Here is a 19523-nt window from a genome sequence, read left to right on the forward strand (position 1 = left end):
TCTATATAGGTTATTAGTTGTTTTTTTGAGTATCAGTATGAGTGTCTGAGTGTCTGTATGGTGCGGTGGGGGGTATTACGTAGTGCATAGGTACATGAATAAGTGACTCACTGTTTGTGTGTGTTGAAGACAGCATGTGTGCAAGACTGTATGGGTGGATGAGTGTGTGCATGGGTGTGTTAGTGAGTGAATGACTGTCTCAATAGTGTCTTTATGAGTAACTACATATGTTTTAAACTAGTAAATGGGACTATTGGTGTATATAGGTGAGTATATGTGAGAGTGAGAGATTGAAAGAGTTCCTGTATGAATAAGTATGTGTTTCTATAAGTGATTGTTTAAAAGACTAAGTATGTGTAAGTTTCTGTAGAAGTAAGTGTGGTGGTGTGTGTATAACACTATATACGCAAGTAAATGGATGTTTGATTCTTTATTAGCATGAGTGACTATGTGTGTGAGTAACTCTATGGATGAGTGGCATTGTGTAACAGGATGTATAGGTGTATGAGTTCATATGATGAGTGAGTACATGTATGAGTGACTGTATAGGACTGTTGGTGAATGAGTGGATGTGTATGTGGATCTTAGAATTACTGACTAGGTTGTAGTAACTGATATTTGTATGTCCATTGTTTTGAAAATTTTAGTTTCTATTTTTGAATGTGTGTATCAAAGGTTTATATTAGGGGGAGAGGAGGTCTGCCACTCTATCACAAGGATGATGTCATCAATTATGTCATCAGTGATGTCATGAGTGATGTCACTGACCATGTCATGAGTAATGTAATATGTGACGTCATCAGCAGTGCATTGCGGGCGCGCGAGTTATAGTTAGCTGAACTAACTATAACGGGGGAATTTCAATGGTTTTGTACGAGTGAAAAGTCCAGCTAACTATAACGCCCCTGAAACCAATGGTTTTTTCAGTGAATTTCTAAGGTTTTTTAAATGCTAATTCCTAACTATAAAGTGCCTGAAACCTATGGTTTTTTCAGTGAATTTCAAAGGTTTTTTAAATGCTAATTTTTAACTATGCCTACAGAGATAGGACATGTGAAGAAAGAAGAAGAAACGCACAGAAAGAAAAAAAAAGAAATGCAGAAAGAAGCAACAGAAGTCCTCAAAGACGAAGAAAAGTGCAGGAAGAAGGATAACGTGCAGAAAGAACAAACAGAAGAGCAGAAAGAAGCCTTGTTGCAAAATCATCCTGTACCCTCAACGTTTTCAGACGGATACTGGTGGTAACTGAGTCTGACTAACCAGTCCTAGAGCCAGTGCTTTGTTAAAAGACACTCAGAATACAGTGAAAACACCTACATACACTAGGGAACACTATGCGTTGGGGTCCCCCTGTGATCAGCATGACCTCCTCTGTAAGCCCCTAGTATATAATAGGGCAGGGGATTAAAACTACCTCTTAAAACGCGCCACAGGGTGTGTTTGCACACGTCACCTCAGGCCCCGTCCCCTCACTTCCCCACTGTGTAAACACGCCCTGTGGCCGTTTTAAGTTGGGAGATTAAGTCCTGTTGAATCCTGAGGGTCCCTAGGGTCCAACTAGACCACTAGGTACCTCCAGTAAGCGCCACAGAGCTGCGTTGCAGAGAGATGTAAAAAGGGGCACGGTCTAGACCACCTCTCTGCAACGCAGCGCAGTGGCACTTACTGGAAGCACCTGGTGGGCTAGTTGGGCCCCAGGGTCCCTCAGGATTGAAGGGGAATTAATTCCCCAACTTAAAATGCGCCACAGGGCTTGTTTGCACATGTTAACTCAGGCCCCGTCGCCTCCCTTAACCACTGTGTAAACATGCCCTGTGGCCGTTTTTAGTTGGGATATTAAGTTCATTTGAATCCTGAGGGTCCCTAGGGTCCAACTAGCCCACTAGGTACCTTCAGTAAGCACCACAGAGCTGCGATGCAGAGAGGTGTAAAAAGTGGCATGGCCTGGACCACCTCTCTGCAACGCAGCTCAGTGGCGCTTACTGGAAGCACCTGGTGGGCTAGTTAGCCCCAGGGGCCCTCAGGATTAAAGGGGAATTATTTCCCCAACTTAAAACGCACCATAGGGCGTGTTTGCACACGTCACCTCAGGCCCCGTCCCCTCCCTTCCCCACTGTGTAAACACGCCCTGTGGCCGTTTTTTAAGTTGGGAGATTAAGTCCCCTTGAATCCTAACGATCCCTAGGGGCAAAATATCCCACTAGGTACGTCCAGTAAGCGCCATTGCAGAGAGGTGTAAAAAGGGGCACGGCCTGCACCACCTGTCTGCAACGCAGAGCAGTGGCGCTTCCTGGAAGCACCTGGTGGGCTAGTTGGCCCCCAGGGTTCCTCAGGATTGAAAGGGAATTATTTCCCCAACTTAAAACATGCCACAGGGCGTGTTTGCACATGTCACCTCAGGCCCCGTCCCCTCCCTTCACCACTGTGTAAACGCGCCCTGTGGCCGTTCTAAGTTGAGAGATTAAGTCCCCTTGAATCCTAAGGGTCCCTAGGGTCAAACTAGCCCACTAGGTACCTCCAGTAAGCGCCACAGAGCTGCGATGCATAGAGGTGTAAAAAGGGGCATGGCCTCAGAACACCTGTCTGCAACGCAGCTCCCTGGCGCATACTGGAGATACCTCTTGGGCTAGTTGGCCCTCAGGGACCCTCAGTATTGAAGGGTAATTAATTCCCCATCTTACAACTGGCCAGGGGGCGTGTTTGCAGAGTGCTGCAAGGAGGGGGCGTGGCCTCTGGCGCGATGCCGGTCTTTTATTTATTTTATTTTTTTAAGATGGAGGGCTGTGTGCCCCCCCCTTCTTTTTCCAATTTACTGGCCCTGGGGACCCCATCCCCCAGGGCCTGCACCCTATTTTGTTTTGTTGAAAAAAATACATTTGGCCCTCCCAATGCCTTAATCGGCCCAGGGACCCCAACCTCCGGGTCATGGGCTTTTTTTTTAAAATTCTTTAGGAGGGGGCTACGTTGCCCCCCTCCTCATGCCACTTATGGCCCGGGGACCCCATCCCCCGGGGCTGGCCTTTGTTTTTTATTATTTGAAAAAAATATATATTTATAGAAACACCTAGGACATGCTGAACAAACCGTACGTACCTATCACCATGACGATTTGCGTGATATTCATTAAAAGGCGACTATGCATAGAATGAATCCACATGGAATGTATTTACACCGCTAGTGAAGCTCTGACGTGTCTGACGCCCTACCGTGCCTAATCCCGGCGCCCCCGCCAGTGGGTACTCTCCAAGTAGACACCTGTGTTGTTTATTTATACAAACATGGGTAGCTATTGACGGGCACATTTGATATACACGCACACCAAGCCATTCAAAGGGGATTCGACGAAAATTCGACCAATCTATGCAAGAAACCCCCCTCACGGTTAATAAAATACACATCCACCGCCGGATGTGTAATGCTTTTTACTTTACTCTCTGGAAAGGAGACAAACCTCACTTGAGAGTCACAGCGTACTCCTGGCTGAGCCCAATGCTGTGTTACACCAACCAGTGCCCGCCGAGTGCCTCACACCTCTGTGTTGTATTCCACCAGCTAGTGCGTATGCTATGACACTCTCTAGCCCATGTGCACTGTAACACCACCCCGTGAATATGTCATGCCACACTTGCCTTCGCACGTGTTATATTGCCCCATCTAACGTGCTTTCCTCGATGCCTATGTTATAACGCACAGCGCTATGCCATACATATTACAATCTGGGATCCATATCTTTGTCACAGTGCATATGCAACGTTACACTCTCCAGCACATATTTTATATTACAACTTTACAGACTAGTTAGGTTACACAACACTGCCCTGTGCATATTACACTCCAAGGCGCATATCGCATAGCACGCGCTAGTGCCTGTGCTATCTCGCGCTCTCCAATGAATCTGTCATTGCTCACAATGGATTGCATATTATATTTCACGCCCCGGTTCATCTTATATCACACTTTTTGGTGCATAGTTTATACCATATACTATATCTAGTTTTCATTTTCAATCGTGCTCTCGGGACTATGTTCTATATAACATTGCGTCCACCTACCCTTTTCACGGGCATTACATTTTTGCGATGGGGGGTGGAGGGTCAGGGGGTGTTTCTGCCAAGTGAGCCCGGAGTCACAGTCACAAACGTTCTCTTCTTCCTGAATAAAAGTGAGATTATGCTGCATACTTGTTCATATTTTAAGTAGTTTGCACAGACACGCATTTTAAAAACAATAAAGTTCCTAATACCCACCTTCTCTGAACAGTTAGCTTGCTGCCCCATCCACCTCCTCCCTATCCTCTGTTGTCTGAATCCATGGACTAGCCTCCTCCCTCCTGCCATGCATGGTCTGATGTGTTGCCACTGCCCTCCATTTAGAATGATGTACCAGTCCACTCCTCCTGCCCTCCATTGCCCAATTCTATTGCCCATCATTGACCTCCTGCTTAGCCTCTGTACTTAGCTTGCTACCCCTATTCTCCTTCCCCCTGCCCTCCGATGTCTTTGTGCATGCCCCTGCTCCATCCTTTTTGCGCACCATGTTCCATGGACCTGCCACTCCTATCTACTCTGAGTGTTCTGTTGAGCTGCCACTCCCCTCCCACCTGCCTAGCATTGTCAGATGACTGTAACTTGTCCCTGCCACCTCTACCCTGCCTGTCCACATGCCATGCCCCTATCCCCTTAATCCTGTCCTCCATGGTCCATTTTACTGCCACACCCTTCTGCCCTCCCTGGTCTGTTGTGCTGCAACTGCTCCTCCTGCCTGCCTCACGCGGTCTGTTGTGAGGCCCCTTTCCCTGAACTCTCTTGTCTGTGCCCAGGTCCTGACCCTCCCTTCTATCCTCCATGGTCCTTTGTGCATGCCCCTGCACCCTCCTTCTTGTCCATCATAGCCATTGTGCTGCCACTAACCCTCCCGCTTGCCATGCATGGTCTTCTGTACTGCCATGGCCCCTCCCACCTTCCCTGTGTGGTCAGCTAGCTGCCCCTGACCCCCTCCCACCTTCCCTCCATGGTCTGTGTGTATGCCATCATAGTCTCATTGTTGCTCTCCATGGTGTGTCTTGTTTCTAGTGCCCATCCTGCCTGACCACCATGGTCATCTTGCTGTTCCTGCCCTGCCCCCTAGCCCCCAGCCCTCTGTTTCCATGTGCAGACCCCTATTCCCTACTTCCTGGCTTGTCTGTTCAATTGTAATGCCCCTGATCCGTCCCTCCTGCCCTTTATGGTCTGTTATGCTGCAGCTTTCTCTCCTGTCTGTCCATTATGGTCAGCTAGCTACCATTGCCTCTTTCCCCTCTGTTCTCTGTTGTCCATGTGCATGGTCCTGTCCCCTCCCTCTTGCTTTCTATGGATTGTTGTGCTGCACTCCCGTCCTGCATGCACTGTGTGGTGTATTGTGCTGCTGCAAACCCTGATGCCTGCCCTGTAGGGTCAGTTTGGTGCACCTCTCAATGTCCCTCCTGTCCTCTGTTATCCGGTTCCATGTCCCTACCCCAATTCCTCCTGCCTACCATGTACCATACTTGCGAACATTTTGAACTTGGTAAGAGGGACATTTTGAAAAAAAACTGAGGTATTGATTTTCCCCTTTGAGTTACATTGAAAAAGAGGAGATTGCAGACAGGAGACAGATCAAATGAAGCTCATTTGAGCTTAAAAACATTGGACGTTTCCTGGCTGAAACGGGTCTGTTGGCATGTATGGTTGTACTACCACTGCCTCTTGCTTCTGCCCACAATGGTCTATTATATTGCCACAGCCTCTCTTGCCAGTCCTGTATTGTTGGTTTGTTGCTCCTGCCCCCCTTTCTACTGCCCTCCATAGTCTGTTGTGCTGCAACGGCCCTTCCTGCCTGCTCAGTGTGGTTAAATTGTTGCCTTTGCACCCTCCTACATGCCTTCAATTTTCAGAGTCCGTGCCCCTGGCCTCTGCCTCTCAACAGTATCCTAATGAACAACTAGAATGCTAACATTCTATATTTATTACAAAAGTGTGGAACGCCTGACGTCATCTTGATGTAATCAAAACTGTAATACCTAGAGTATTTTCTTTAGAAATTACATATATGAGAGGGTCTTATTTGCATCAAAATTATGGTTAGTGCTCTAAAAAACTAAAATGAGGACATATTTTCTGAGTTTTCAAATAGCGACAAAGAACTTTTACATTATTTGTAATCTTTATGTTTTTTTATCCAGTTGAACACTTGATTAAATGTTGCACCTAGGGGAGAGGATTTGATGTTACTTCCAGAGCTGCAGACTTTGCAACTGGGGAACCAGGTTGGAGTTTCTGCTTCAGCTCAACATTCTGTGATTCTGGTCAAATCACTTAATCTCCCCATGTCTACAATCAAAATGAATTTGATCTTGTGTGATGTAACCAATGCTCATGTAAAGCACTCCAATACCTGACAAGTCTGCACCATATAAAACTGCAAATACACAAAAAATACGTGTTTTGCACACTTCTGTCATTGCGCTACATGTGGGCTACATCTGGGTGATATTTGTGCTGCATTTGGGCTCTTTTGTCTCTGGTGGCCATATTGGGAGATTTATCTGTTATGAAGTTTCCAAATTTCCTCATTTACTGCAGTCTCCTCAGTAGGAAATGCTTTCAGTTTTTTACTTTGATTCCATCAAGAAGGTATTCAGATATGTCACACATTTGCTTAAATTCTGAATGTTAGCACTCTAGTTGCTCATTAGATCACTGTAGTAAAGCTACTGCTCACCACGGAAGTCTGCTGCTGGTATTAAAAGTGCATGTTTCAGTCTGCATATCAGAATTTTTTAATGAAATAGGAGAGGATTTGAGAAGTCACTCAAAATGTGCCCTAATTTTTCTTTCTTCAGCACTAATCATAATTTCTATGGCAAAATGAACCCCCTCATTGTGTTCCTTTTTAAATTAAATGTTTTACGTGTTACCAGTTTATTCCAATCAAGATGGCTTCAGGTGTGCCATACTTTTGTCAAAAGTAAGACAGTAAGCGCTCTAGTTGTTCTTAAGAACACTCTGCGACATTCTGTCATTGGTCTATACTTGGGCTACATCTGGGTGATATTTGGGCTACATTTGGGCTCTTTTGTCTCTGGTGGCCATCTTGGGAGATTTATTTGTTATGAAGTTTCCTAATTTCCTCATTTACTGCAGTCTCCTCAGTGGGAATACTTTCAGTTTTTTATTTTGGTTCCATCAAGAAGGCATTCAGATGTGTCACACATTTGTCATAAATTCTGAATGTTCGCACTCTAGTTGCTCATTAGATCACTGTAGTAAAACTACTGCTCACCAGGGAAGTCTGCTGCTGGTATTCAAAGTGCATGTTTCAGTCTGCATGTCAGAATTTGTTTATGAAATAGAAGAGGATTTGAGAAGTCAAATTGTGCCCTAATTTTTCTTTCTGCAGCACTAATCATAATTTCTATGGCAAAATGAACCCCCTCATTTTGTTCCTTTGTAAATTAAATGTTTTAAGTGTTACCACTTTATTCCAATCAAGATGGCTTCAGGTGTTGCATACTTTTGTCATAAGTAAGACTGTTAGCGCTCTAGTTGTTCGTTAGAACACTCTGGGACATTCTGTCATTGGGCTGTACTTGGGCTACATCTGGGTGATATTTGGGCTACATTTGGGCTCTTTTGTCTCTGGTGGCCATTTTGGGAGACTTGTTTGTTATGATGTTTCCTAATTTCCTCATTTACTACAGTTTCCTAAGTAGGAAATACTTTCAGTTTTTTACTTTGATTTCATCAAGAAGGCATTCAGATGTGTCACACATTTGCCATGAATTCAGAATGTTAGCACTCTAGTTGCTTATTCGATCACTGCAATAAAGCTACTGCTCACCAGGGAAGTCTGCTGCTGGTATTGAAATTGCATGTTTCAGTCTGCATGTCAGAATTTTTTCAAGAAATAGTAGAGGATTTGAGAAGTCACTCAAAATGTGCCCTCATTTTTCTTTCTGCAGCACTAATCATACTTTCTATGGCAAAATGAAACCCCTCATTTTGTTCCTTTTTAAATTAAATGTTTTAAGAGTTACCACTTTATTCCAACCAAGATGGCTTCAGGTGTGCCATACGTTTGTCATATGTTGGACTGTTAGTGCTCTAGTTGTTCTTTAGAACACTCTGGGAAGCTGCAGTAGAACACAACGGAATCAACTGACAGTCTCTGCCCTTGTTGGATGTACATGTTTTACTGAGAATGTCAGACTTCATTCTCACATGACTGAGAAAGATAATGTGAATTTACAGAAAATATGCTCTCAGTTTAGCTTTTAGATCACCTTCCAAACCTCTGTGGGAAAAGCATGAAAAAATAGTTTTCTTTCAAACATGATTCATGATATCACAGCAGTAGGCTTTTTCACATGGTAAAATCACCTTAGAACACACCACAATTCCTAAAATGAGTATGGTACCATCAACAAATGATTTATAATGTACCTAAAGTCTTAAAACCTTCTATTAACTGCAATGCTTTTTAATTAGGTGCTATCATGTATATTGGTCTCAAGATGGCTGCCAACACTTCTTGGATGAAGTGCTGACAGCCAATCAGATCTCACGATGAGATGTGTGGTTAGGCTCCGCCCAGATATATATGTGATTTTACTTTTGATTTTCTCGGGAACTACTGAACGGATTTACACCATTTAAGCAAAAGGCACGATTTTGAACTGAGGACTACCTCTTTGCCAAATTTGGTGTAATTCCGTTCTGCACTGTAGCTGCGTCAACAGGTCCGATGGGAAAATGCATGGGGAAAACGCATTTTGGGACCCCCCTTTTTTCTCGGCCCCGCTTGACGAATCACCGTGAAATTTTCAGGATAGAAGCGGACCAGAGCTGGCCAAAAGTTTGGAAACTTTCGCGAAGATTCATCAATCGACGCCAACGTTATTCCAAATAGAATGTTGCGGATTTCCTATGGAAAATAGGTCCTAACTGTAACTACCTACTGGCTATTGCCAGTAGGTAATATATATATATATATATATATATATTCACAGAAAAAACCATAGGTTTCAGGCACGTTATAGTTAGGAATTAGCATTTAAAAAACCTCAGAAATTCACTGAAAAAACCATAGGTTTCAGGGGTGTTATAGTTAGCTGGACTTTTCACTTCTACAAAACCATTGAAATTCCCCCGTTATAGTTAGTTCAGCTAACTATAACTCGCGCGCCCGCAATGCACTGCTGATGACGTCACATATTACATCACTCATGACATGGTCAGTGACATCACTCATGACATCACTGATGACATCTCAAATGACATCACTGATGACATCACTGATGACATCATCCAGTGAATGTCTGTTTTTCTGAAAATTAAATATGTTTTATTTATGTATATCTCAAGGTCGATGGAAGAATAAATGGGTAGATAAGTGACTAAATGGATGATTTGTTTTTGATTGTGTAACTGACTGATTAAGTGTATCATAGTGAATACATGGCTTAGTGAGTAATGTTTACATATGTAAATATCTGTATCAGTCTCTCACTTTGTGTATAAGTGGCTGCATGGGTTGGTGAGTAGCTACATGGGTGTCTACATAGGTTATTAGTTGGTTTTTTGAGTATCAGTCTGATGTCTGCATGGTTCGGTGGGGGGTATTACATAGTGCATAGGTGCATGAATGAGTGACTCACTGTTTTTATGTGTTGAAGACAGCATGTGTGCAGGACTGTATGGGTGGATGAGTGTGTGTATGGGTATGTTAGTGAGTGAATGACTGTCTCAATAGTGTCTTTATGAGTAACTACATATGTTTTAAACTAGTATATGTGACTATTGGTGTATATAAGTGAGTATATGTGAGAGTGAGAGATTGAAAGAGTTCCTGTATGAATAAGTATGTGTTTCTATAAGTGATTGTTTAAAGACTAAGTATGTGTAAGTTTCCGTAGAAGTAAGTGTGGTGGTGTGTGTATAACTGTATATGCAAGTAAATGTATGTTTGATTCTTTATTAGCATGAGTGACTATGTGTGTGAGTAACTCTATGGATGAGTGGCATTGTGTAACAAGATGTATAGGTGTATGAGTCCATATGATGAGTGAGTACATGTATGAGTGACTGTATAGAACTGTTGGTGAATGAGTGGATGTGTATGTGGATCTTAGAATTACTGAAGAGTTTGTTGTAACTGGTATTGGTATGTCCATTGTTTTGAAAATTTTAGTCTCTATTTTTGAATGTGTGTATCAAAGGTTATATCAGGGTGAGAGGAGGTCTGCCACTCTATCACAAGGATGATGTCATCAGTGATGTCATTTGAGATGTCATCAGTGATGTCATGAGTGATGTCACTGACCATGTCATGAGTGATGTAATATGTGACGTCATCAGCAGTGCATTGCGGGCGCGCGAGTTATAGTTAGCTGAACTAACTATAACGGGGGAATTTCAATGGTTTTGTAGAAGTGAAAAGTCCAGCTAACTATAACACCCCTAAAACCTATGGTTTTTTCAGTGAATTTCTGAGGTTTTTCAAATGCTAATTCCTAACTATAACGTGCCTGAAACATATGGTTTTTTCTGTGAATTCCAAAGGTTTTTTAAATGCTAATTTCTAACTATGCCTACAGAGATAGGACATGTGAAGAAAGAAGAAAAAATGCACAGAAAGAAAAAAAAGAAGTGCAGAAAGAAGCAACAGAAGTCCTCAAAGACGAAGAAAAGTGCAGGAAGAAGGATAACGTGCAGAAAGAACAAAAAGAAGAGCAGAAAGAATCCTTGTTGCAAAATCATCCTGTACCCTCAACTTTTTCAGACGGATACTGGTGGTAACTGAGTCTGACTAACCAGTCCTAGAGCCAGTGCTATGTTAAAAGACACTTAGAATACAGTGAAAACACCTACATACACTAGGGAACATTGTGTGTTGGGGTCCCCCTGTGATTAGCATGACCTCCTCTATAAGCCCCTAGTATATAATAGGGCAGGGGGATTAAAACTACCTCTTAAAACAGGCCACAGGGCGTTTTTGCACACGTTAACTCAGGCCCGGTCCCCTCCCTTCACCACTGTGTAAACACGCCCTGTGTCCGTTTTTAGTTGGGAGATTAAGTTAATTTGAATCCTGAGGTTCCCTAGGGTCCAACTAGCCCACTATGTACCTCCAGTAAGTGCCACAGAGCTGCGCTGCAGGGAGGTGTAAAAAGTGGCACGGCCTGGACCACCTCTCCGCAATGCAGCTCAGTGGCGCTTACTGGAAGCACTTGGTGGGCTAGTTAGCCCCCAGGGGCCCTCAGTATAGAAGGGAAATTATATCCTCAATTTAAAACGTGCCATAGTGCGTGTTTGCACACGTCACCTCAGGCCCCATCCCCTCCCTTCACCACTGTGTAAACGCGCCCTGTGGCTGTTCTAAGTTGAGAGATTAAGTCCCCTTGAATCCTAAGGGTCCCTAGGGTCAAACTAGACCACTAGGTACCTCCAGTAAGCGCCACAGAGCTGCGTTGCAGAGAGGTGTAAAAAGGGGCTTGGCCTCAGAACACCTGTCTGCAGCGCAGCTCCCTGGCGCATACTGGAGATGCCTGTTGGGCTAGTTGGCCCTCAGGGACCCTCAGTATTGAAGAGGAATTAATTCCCCAACTTACAACTCACCAGGGGGCGCGTTTGCAGAGTGCTGCAAGGAGGGGGCGTGGCCTCCGGCACGATGCCAGTCTTTTATTTATTTTAATTTTTTAAGAAGGGGGGCTGTGTGGTTCCCCTTCTTATTCTAATTTATTGGCCCTGATGACCCCATCCCCCAGGGCCTGTCTCCTAATTATATTTTTTTGACCCCAATCCCCAGGGCCGGCCACTGTTTTTTATTATTTTTAAAAAATATATATTTATAGACACACCTAGGACATGCTGGACAAACCGTACGTACCTATCACCATGACGATTTGCATGATATTAATTAAAAGGCGACTATGCATACAATGAATCCACGTGGAATGTATTTACACCACTAGTGAAACTCTGACATGTCTGATGCCCTACCGTGCCTAATCCCGGTAGACACCCTTGTCGTTTATTTATACAAACATGGGTAGCTATTGACGGGCACATTTAATACACATGCACACCAAGCCATTCAAAGGGGATTCGACAAAAATTCGAACAAAACTATGCAAGAAACCCCCCTCATGGTTAATAAAACACACATCCACTGCCGGATGTGTAATACTTTTTATTTTACTCTCTTGAAAGGGTACGAACATCACTTGAGAGTCACAGCGCGCTCCTGGCAGAGCTCAATGCTGTGTTACACCCACCATTGCCTGCCGAGTGCCACACACCTCTGTGATGTATTCCACAAGCTAGTGCATATGCTATGACACTCTCTAGCCCATGTGCACTGTAACACCACCCCGTGAATATGTCATGCCACACTTGTCTTCGCAGGGGTTATATTGCCCCATCTAACATGCCTTCCTCGATGCCTATGTTATAACGCACAGTGCTATGCCATACATATTACAATCTGGGATCCATATCTTTGTCACAGTGCGTATGCAACGTTACACTCCCCAGCACACATTTTATATTACAACTTTAGAGACTAGTTAGGTTATACAACACTGCCCTGTGCATATTACACTCCAAGGCGCATATCGCATAGCACGCGCTAGTGCCTGTGCTATCTCGCGCTCTCCAATGAATCTGTCATTGCGCACAATGTATTGCATATTATATTTCACGCCCGGTTCATCTTATATCACACTTTTTGGTGCACAGTTTATACCATACACTATATCTAGTTTTCATTTTCAATCGTGCTCTCAGGACTATGTTCTATATAGCACTGTGTTCACCTACCCTTTTCACGGGCATTACATTTTGCGATAGGGGGTGGAGTGTCAGGGGGTGTTTCTGCCAAGTGAGCCCGGAGTCACAGTCACAAACGTCCTCTTCTTCCTGAATAAAAGTGAGATTATGCTGCATACTTGTTCATATTTTAAGTAGTTCGCACAGACACGCATTTTAAAAACAATAAAGTTCCTAATACCCGCCTTCTCTGAACAGTTAGCTTGCTGCTCCATCCCCCTCCTCCCTATCCTCTGTTGTGTGAATCCATGGACTAGCCTCCTCCCTCCTGCCATGCATGGTCTGATGTGCTGCCACTGCCCTCAATTTAGTATGATGTACCAGTCCACTCCTCCTGCCCTCCATGGTCCAATTCTATGCCCCATCATTGACCTCCTGCTTAAACTCTGTGCTTAGCTTGCTGCCCCTATTCTCCTTCCCCCTGCCCTCCGATGTCTTTGTGCATGCCCCTGCTCCATCCTTTTTGCCCACCATGTTCCATGGACCTGCCACTCCTATCTACTCTGAGTGTTCTGTTGAGCTGCCACTCCCCTCCCACCTGCCTAGCATTGTCAGATGACTGTAACCTGTCCCTGCCACCTCCACCCTGCCGGTCCACATGCCATGCCCCTATTCTCTTCCTTCTGTCCTACATTGTCCATTGTACTGCCACACCCTTCTGCCCTCCCTGGTCTGTTGTGCTGCAACTGCTCCTCCTGCCTGCCCCGTGCGGTCTGTTGTGAGGCCCCTTCCCCTGAACTCTCTTGTCTGTGCCCAGGTCCTGACCCTCCCTTCTATCCTCCATGGTCCTTTGTGCATGCCCCTGCACCCTCCTTCTTGTCCATCATAGCCATTGTGCTGCCACTAACCCTCCCGCTTGCCATGCATGGTCTTCTGTACTGCCATGGCCCCTCCCACCTTCCCTGTGTGGTCAGCTAGCTGCCCCTGACCCCCTCCCACCTTCCCTCCATGGTCTGTGTGTATGCCATCATAGTCTCATTGTTGCTCTCCATGGTGTGTCTTGTTTCTAGTGCCCATCCTGCCTGACCACCATGGTCATCTTGCTGTTCCTGCCCTGCCCCCTTGCCCCCAGCCCTCTGTTTACATGTGCAGACCCCTACTCCCTCCCTCCTGGCTTGTCTGTTCCATTGTAATGCCCCTGATGCGTCCCTCCTGCCCTTTATGGTCTGTTATGCTGCAGCTTTCTCTCCTGTCTGTCCATTATGGTCAGCTAGCTACCATTGCCTCTTGCCCCTCTGTTCTCTGTTGTCCATGTGCATGGTCCTGTCCCCTCCCTCTTGCTTTCTATGGATTGTTGTGCTGCACTCCCGTCCTGCATGCCCTGTGTGGTGTATTGTGCTGCTGCAAACCCTGATGCCTGCCCTGCAGGGTCAGTTTGGTGCACCTCTCCATGTCCCTCCTGTCCTCTGTTATCCAAGTCCATGTCCCTACCCCATTTACTTCCATGATCCAATGTACCATACTTGCGAACATTTTGAACTTGGTAAGAGGGAGATTTTGAAAAAAAACTGGGGTATTGATATTCCCCTTTGAGTTACATTGAAAAAGAGGAGATTGTAGACAGGAGATAGATCAAATAAAGCCCATTTGAGCTTAAAAACATTGGACGTTTCCTGGCTGAATCTGGTCTGTTGGCATGTATGGTTGTACTACCATTGCCTCTTCCTTCTGCCCACAATGGTCTGTTACATTGCCACAGCCTCTCTTGCAAGTCCTGTATTGTTGGTTTGTTGCCCCTGCCCCCCTTTCCACTGCCCTCCATAGTCTGTTGTGCTGCAACGGCCCTTCCTGCCTGCCCAGTGTGGTTAAATTGTTGCCTTTGCACCCTCCTACCTGCCTTCAATTTTCAGAGTCCGTGCCCCTGGCCTCTGCCTCTCAACAGTATCCTAATGAACAACTAGAATGCTAACATTCTATATTTATTACAAAAGTGTGGAACGCCTGATGTCATCTTGATGTAATCAAAACTGTAATACCTAGAGCATTTCCTTTAGAAATTACATATATGAGAGGGTCTTATTGGCATCAAAATTATGGTTAGTGCTCTAAAAGACCAAAATAAGGACATATTTTCTGAGTTTTCAAATAGCGACAAAGCACTTTTAAATTATTTGTTATCTTTATGTTTTTTTATCCAGTTGACCACTTGATTAAATGTTGCACTTAGGGGAGAGGATGTGGTGTTACTTCCAGAACTGCAGACTTTGCAACTGGGGAACCAGGTTGGAGTTTCTGCTTCAGCTCGACATTCTGTGATTCTGGTCAAATCACTTAGTCTCCCCATGTCTACAACCAAAATGAATTTGATCTTGTGTGATGTAACCAATGCTCATGTAAAGCACTCCAATACCTGACAAGTCTGCACTATATAACACTGCAAAAACACAAAATAATAAGTGTTTTGCACACTTCTGTCATTGGACTATATTTGGGCTACATCAGGGTGATTTTGGGCTACATTTGGGCTCTTTTGTCTCCGGTGGCCATCTTGGGAGATTTATTTGTTATGAAGTTTCCTAATTTCCTCATGTACTGCAGTCTCCTCAGTAGGAAATGCTTTCAGTTTTTTTTCTTTGATTCCATCATGAAGGTATTCAGATATGTCACACATTTGCCATGAATTCTGAAAGTTAGCACTCTAGTTGCTCATTAGATCACTGTAGTAAACTATTGTTCACCATGGAAGTCTGCTCCTGGTATTAAAAGTGCATGTTTCAGTCTGCATGTAAGAATTTTTTAATGAAATAGAAGAGGATTTGAGAAGTCCCTCAAAATGTGCCCCCTCATTGTGTTCCTTTTTAAATTAAATGTTTTAAGTGTTACCAGTTTATTCCAATCAAGATGGCTTCAGGTGTGCCATACTTTTGTCATAATGAAGACAGTAAGCGTTCTAGTTGTTTTTAAGAACACTCTGGGACATTCTGTCATTGGGCTATACTTGGGCTACATCTGGGTGATATTTGGGCTATATTTGGGCTCTTTTGTCTCTGGTGGCCATCTTGGGAGACTTATTTGTTATGAAGTTTCCTAATTTCCTCATTTACTGCAGTCTCCTCAGTAGGAAATACTTTCAGTTTTTTACTTTGATTCCATCAAGAAGGCATTCAGATGTGTCACACATTTGCCATATATTCAGAATGTTAGCACTCTTTTTGCTCATTAGATCACTGTAGTACAGCTACTGCTCACCAGGGAAAACTGCTGCTGGTATTGAAAGTGCATGTTTCAGTCTGCATGTCAGAATTTTTTAATGAAATAGAAGAGGATTTGAGAAGTCACTCAAAATGTGCCCTAATTTTTCTTTCTGCAGCACTAATCATACTTTTTATGGAAAAATGAACCCCCTCATTTTGTTCCTTTTTAAATTAAATGTTTTAAGAGTTACCACTTTAAACCAAGCGAGATGGCTTCAGGTGTGCCATACGTTTATCATAAGTAGGACTGTTAGCGCTCTAGTTGTTCTTTGGAACACTCTGGGAAGCTGCAGTAGAACACAAAGGAATCAACTGACAGTCTCTGCCCTTGTTGGATGTACATGTTTTACTGAGAATGTCAGACTTCATTCTCACATGACTGAGAAAGGTAATGTGAATTTACAGAAAATAAGCTCTCAGTTTAGCTTATAGATCACCTTCCAAACCTCTGTGGGAAAAGCATGAGAAAATATTTTTCTCTCAATCATGATATCCCAGCAGAAGGCTTTTTCACATGGTGAAATCACCTTAGAACATACCACAATTCCTAAAATGAGTATGGTACCATCAACAAATGATTTATAATGTAACTAATGTCTTAAAACCTTCTATTAACTGCAATGCTTTTTAATGAGGTGCTATCATGTATATTGGTCCCAAGATGGCTGCCAACACTTCTTGGATGAAGTGCTGACAGCCAATCAGATCTCAGGATGAGATGTGTGGTTAGGCTCCTCCCACATATATATATGATTTTACTTTTGATTTTCTCAGGAACTACTGAACAGATTGACACCAGACCTGCAAAAGGCACTTCCCTGAGCTGAGGACTACCTCTCTGCCAAAGTAATTCTGTTCAGCCGTTCAGGCTGTACCTTGGACTAAAGGTCCCTATGGAAAATTGCATGGGGAAAACGCGTTTTGGGACCCCCCTTTTTTCTCAGCCCCCGCTTGACGAATCCCCCCGAGACTTTCAGGGTAGGAGCGGAGCGGAGCGCCCCACCTATTTTGAAAAATTCGCGAGGATTCGTCAACCGGCGCCAAAGTTGTTCCAAATAGAATGTTGCGGATTTCCTATGGAAACACGGTCCTAACTATAACTATCTACTGGCGACCGCCAGTAAATAATATATATATATGTGTGCGCACAGTGAAAAACCAGAAAAAAAACCTAAAAAATAAATACATAACTTAGCATTTAAAAAACCGTACAAATTCACTGAAAAAACCATAGGTTTCACACACGTTATAGTTAGGAATTATCATTTACAAAACCTTGCAAATTCACTTAAAAAACCATAGGTTTCACACATGTTATAGTTAGCTGTACATTTCACTCGTAAAAAACCAATGAAATTCCACATTATAGTTAGATCAGGTAACTATAACTTGCGCGACCGCAATCCACTGCTGATGACGTCACATATTACATCACTCATGACATGGTCAGTGACATCACTCATGACATCAATGATGACATCTGAAATTACACATTGTGGATTGCAGTCTACACACAACAGCGCCACCTAGTTTACAGCTGTCCACCCTGCCCCATGGTGTATTTTAACACATAATCTTCGGTGATGAATTTTGAACTTTTGAGGTATAACACTACTTCCTCAGCAATACAATTAAAGCTTTAGATTTTGTTACTAATATATCATTGTAGTTTTTTAGTTGACTTTTTTAGTTGCCCCCTAAAAGGTGCAATTTTGAACATACACGTACATAAACAAACATACTACCTCTATTGACGCCTTCATTCTCCTTCATTATTATGCGTTAACAACAATGTACTCCAGCTTAGATTGAATTATGCAATGTGTTAAAGTATGATTCTGCAATATGTGCTATGATGTGGGCGCATATGCCTTTATGAGGACAGCATACATTTCGTACAATCAGTAATTATCCTGTGATTTGCAGTTTTATCACATTCAATAGATAGACTTTTTTAGCAATTATAGAATGCAAAGTGGCAGCAATCAGCAATTAAATACCACTTACTTCTATTTTAATGAGAAACAAGATAATCAACTCATTATGGTACCTTTTATAAAATTATGCAAAATCTCTGTTGCTTATATATTTTATTTAGGACTGGTCTCTGGGCTAGTTAATTAGACTGTTTTAATGTAGGTAATGACTGTAATTACTTGAACATAATGCTATCAAAAACAGGAGAAGAACAATGTAGCATAGTATAGCGCAGCCAACGTGTTAAATGCTAATCTTCGATATTAAGGCAAATGCATTTATTCTTCAAATAAATGAAAATTAATTTTCAATAGACATTTGGTTGTTCTCCTGTCTCTTTGTTCACCTTCTGAATGAGATTGACTGGCCCAAGCGAAGTATGTCTGTTCTAAACATTTTTTAAAAAGGTTACAATTGTATATGCATACTGTGAAATAATGTGGTAACAATACTTTCACAAACAAATCTTTAAAAATATAGTACCATAAACCCACCTAAATTCCTGATACCATAGCGATAATGTGCATCAATACGTGCATAGAATATAGGCACCACTACATGTATACAGAGTTATTTTTTAGTGAACTTATTAGTCACAGTTTTCAGAAAAGACCACACACAGTCATTCCTTAGTGTAATCTGGTTAATGTGGAAGCATAGCACATAATCAGACAAATGTTCCCGAACAAAATACAATTCAATGACTTAGGGGCGTAATCGAATCTCAATAAAATAGAGTAAGGTAGAGTAAAGGCAATGTTAAGGCTCAAATTTGAAAATCCATGGCAAATTTTCTACATAATTAGCAGATTAGTGACTTCCAAGTCAAGTCAAAAAAGTCTTTATTGCGAATATTTCATCATAAAAGACACACACACATTTCATAATATGCAATTAATTAAAAATGGTAAGAATATAGTTTAACACAATAAACTTAATAAGACAAATAAATAAGTAACATACTAAAATCAGTAATAAGATAATATTAAATATACAATTTTGCAAACGACTTGACAGTTGATAAAATTGGTTATAATAAAAGAAATAATAGAAATCCTCCTGCCTTGGCCTTAAAATCAAGTAAAGCCTATACCACGTTTGTCTCAGCATTATTTAGGGGCCAGATAATTAGGGACTAATCCTCCGGTACCGTAGGAGCCATGCCCAACTAATAAATTTAGCCACACCAATAACCACAAATTTTGATGTATCAGACTTCAATATTCTGCTAGCTGCCTGCGCAGATCTAACGCCCAGTTCACGGCATACAGGGCGTAACCACAACCATCTTGGTTGGAGATACTCTGGGCAGACAAAGAGAAAATGATCGACTGTTTCGATCTTATCCTTACATAGGGGACATTTATCACTACCAGATGTATTCCAGCTTTTTGTAAAACAACGTAGCGGTAGGGAGGCGAGTTTAAACTGGTGGTAAAGTTTTCGATCCTGCAGCTTTGTTATTATCTCCCAATACTCTTCAATAAAGGAATCATCTTTGACAGCC

This window comes from Triturus cristatus, chromosome 6 (assembly GCF_964204655.1).
Source record: "Triturus cristatus chromosome 6, aTriCri1.1, whole genome shotgun sequence".
Lineage (NCBI taxonomy): Eukaryota > Metazoa > Chordata > Amphibia > Caudata > Salamandridae > Triturus > Triturus cristatus.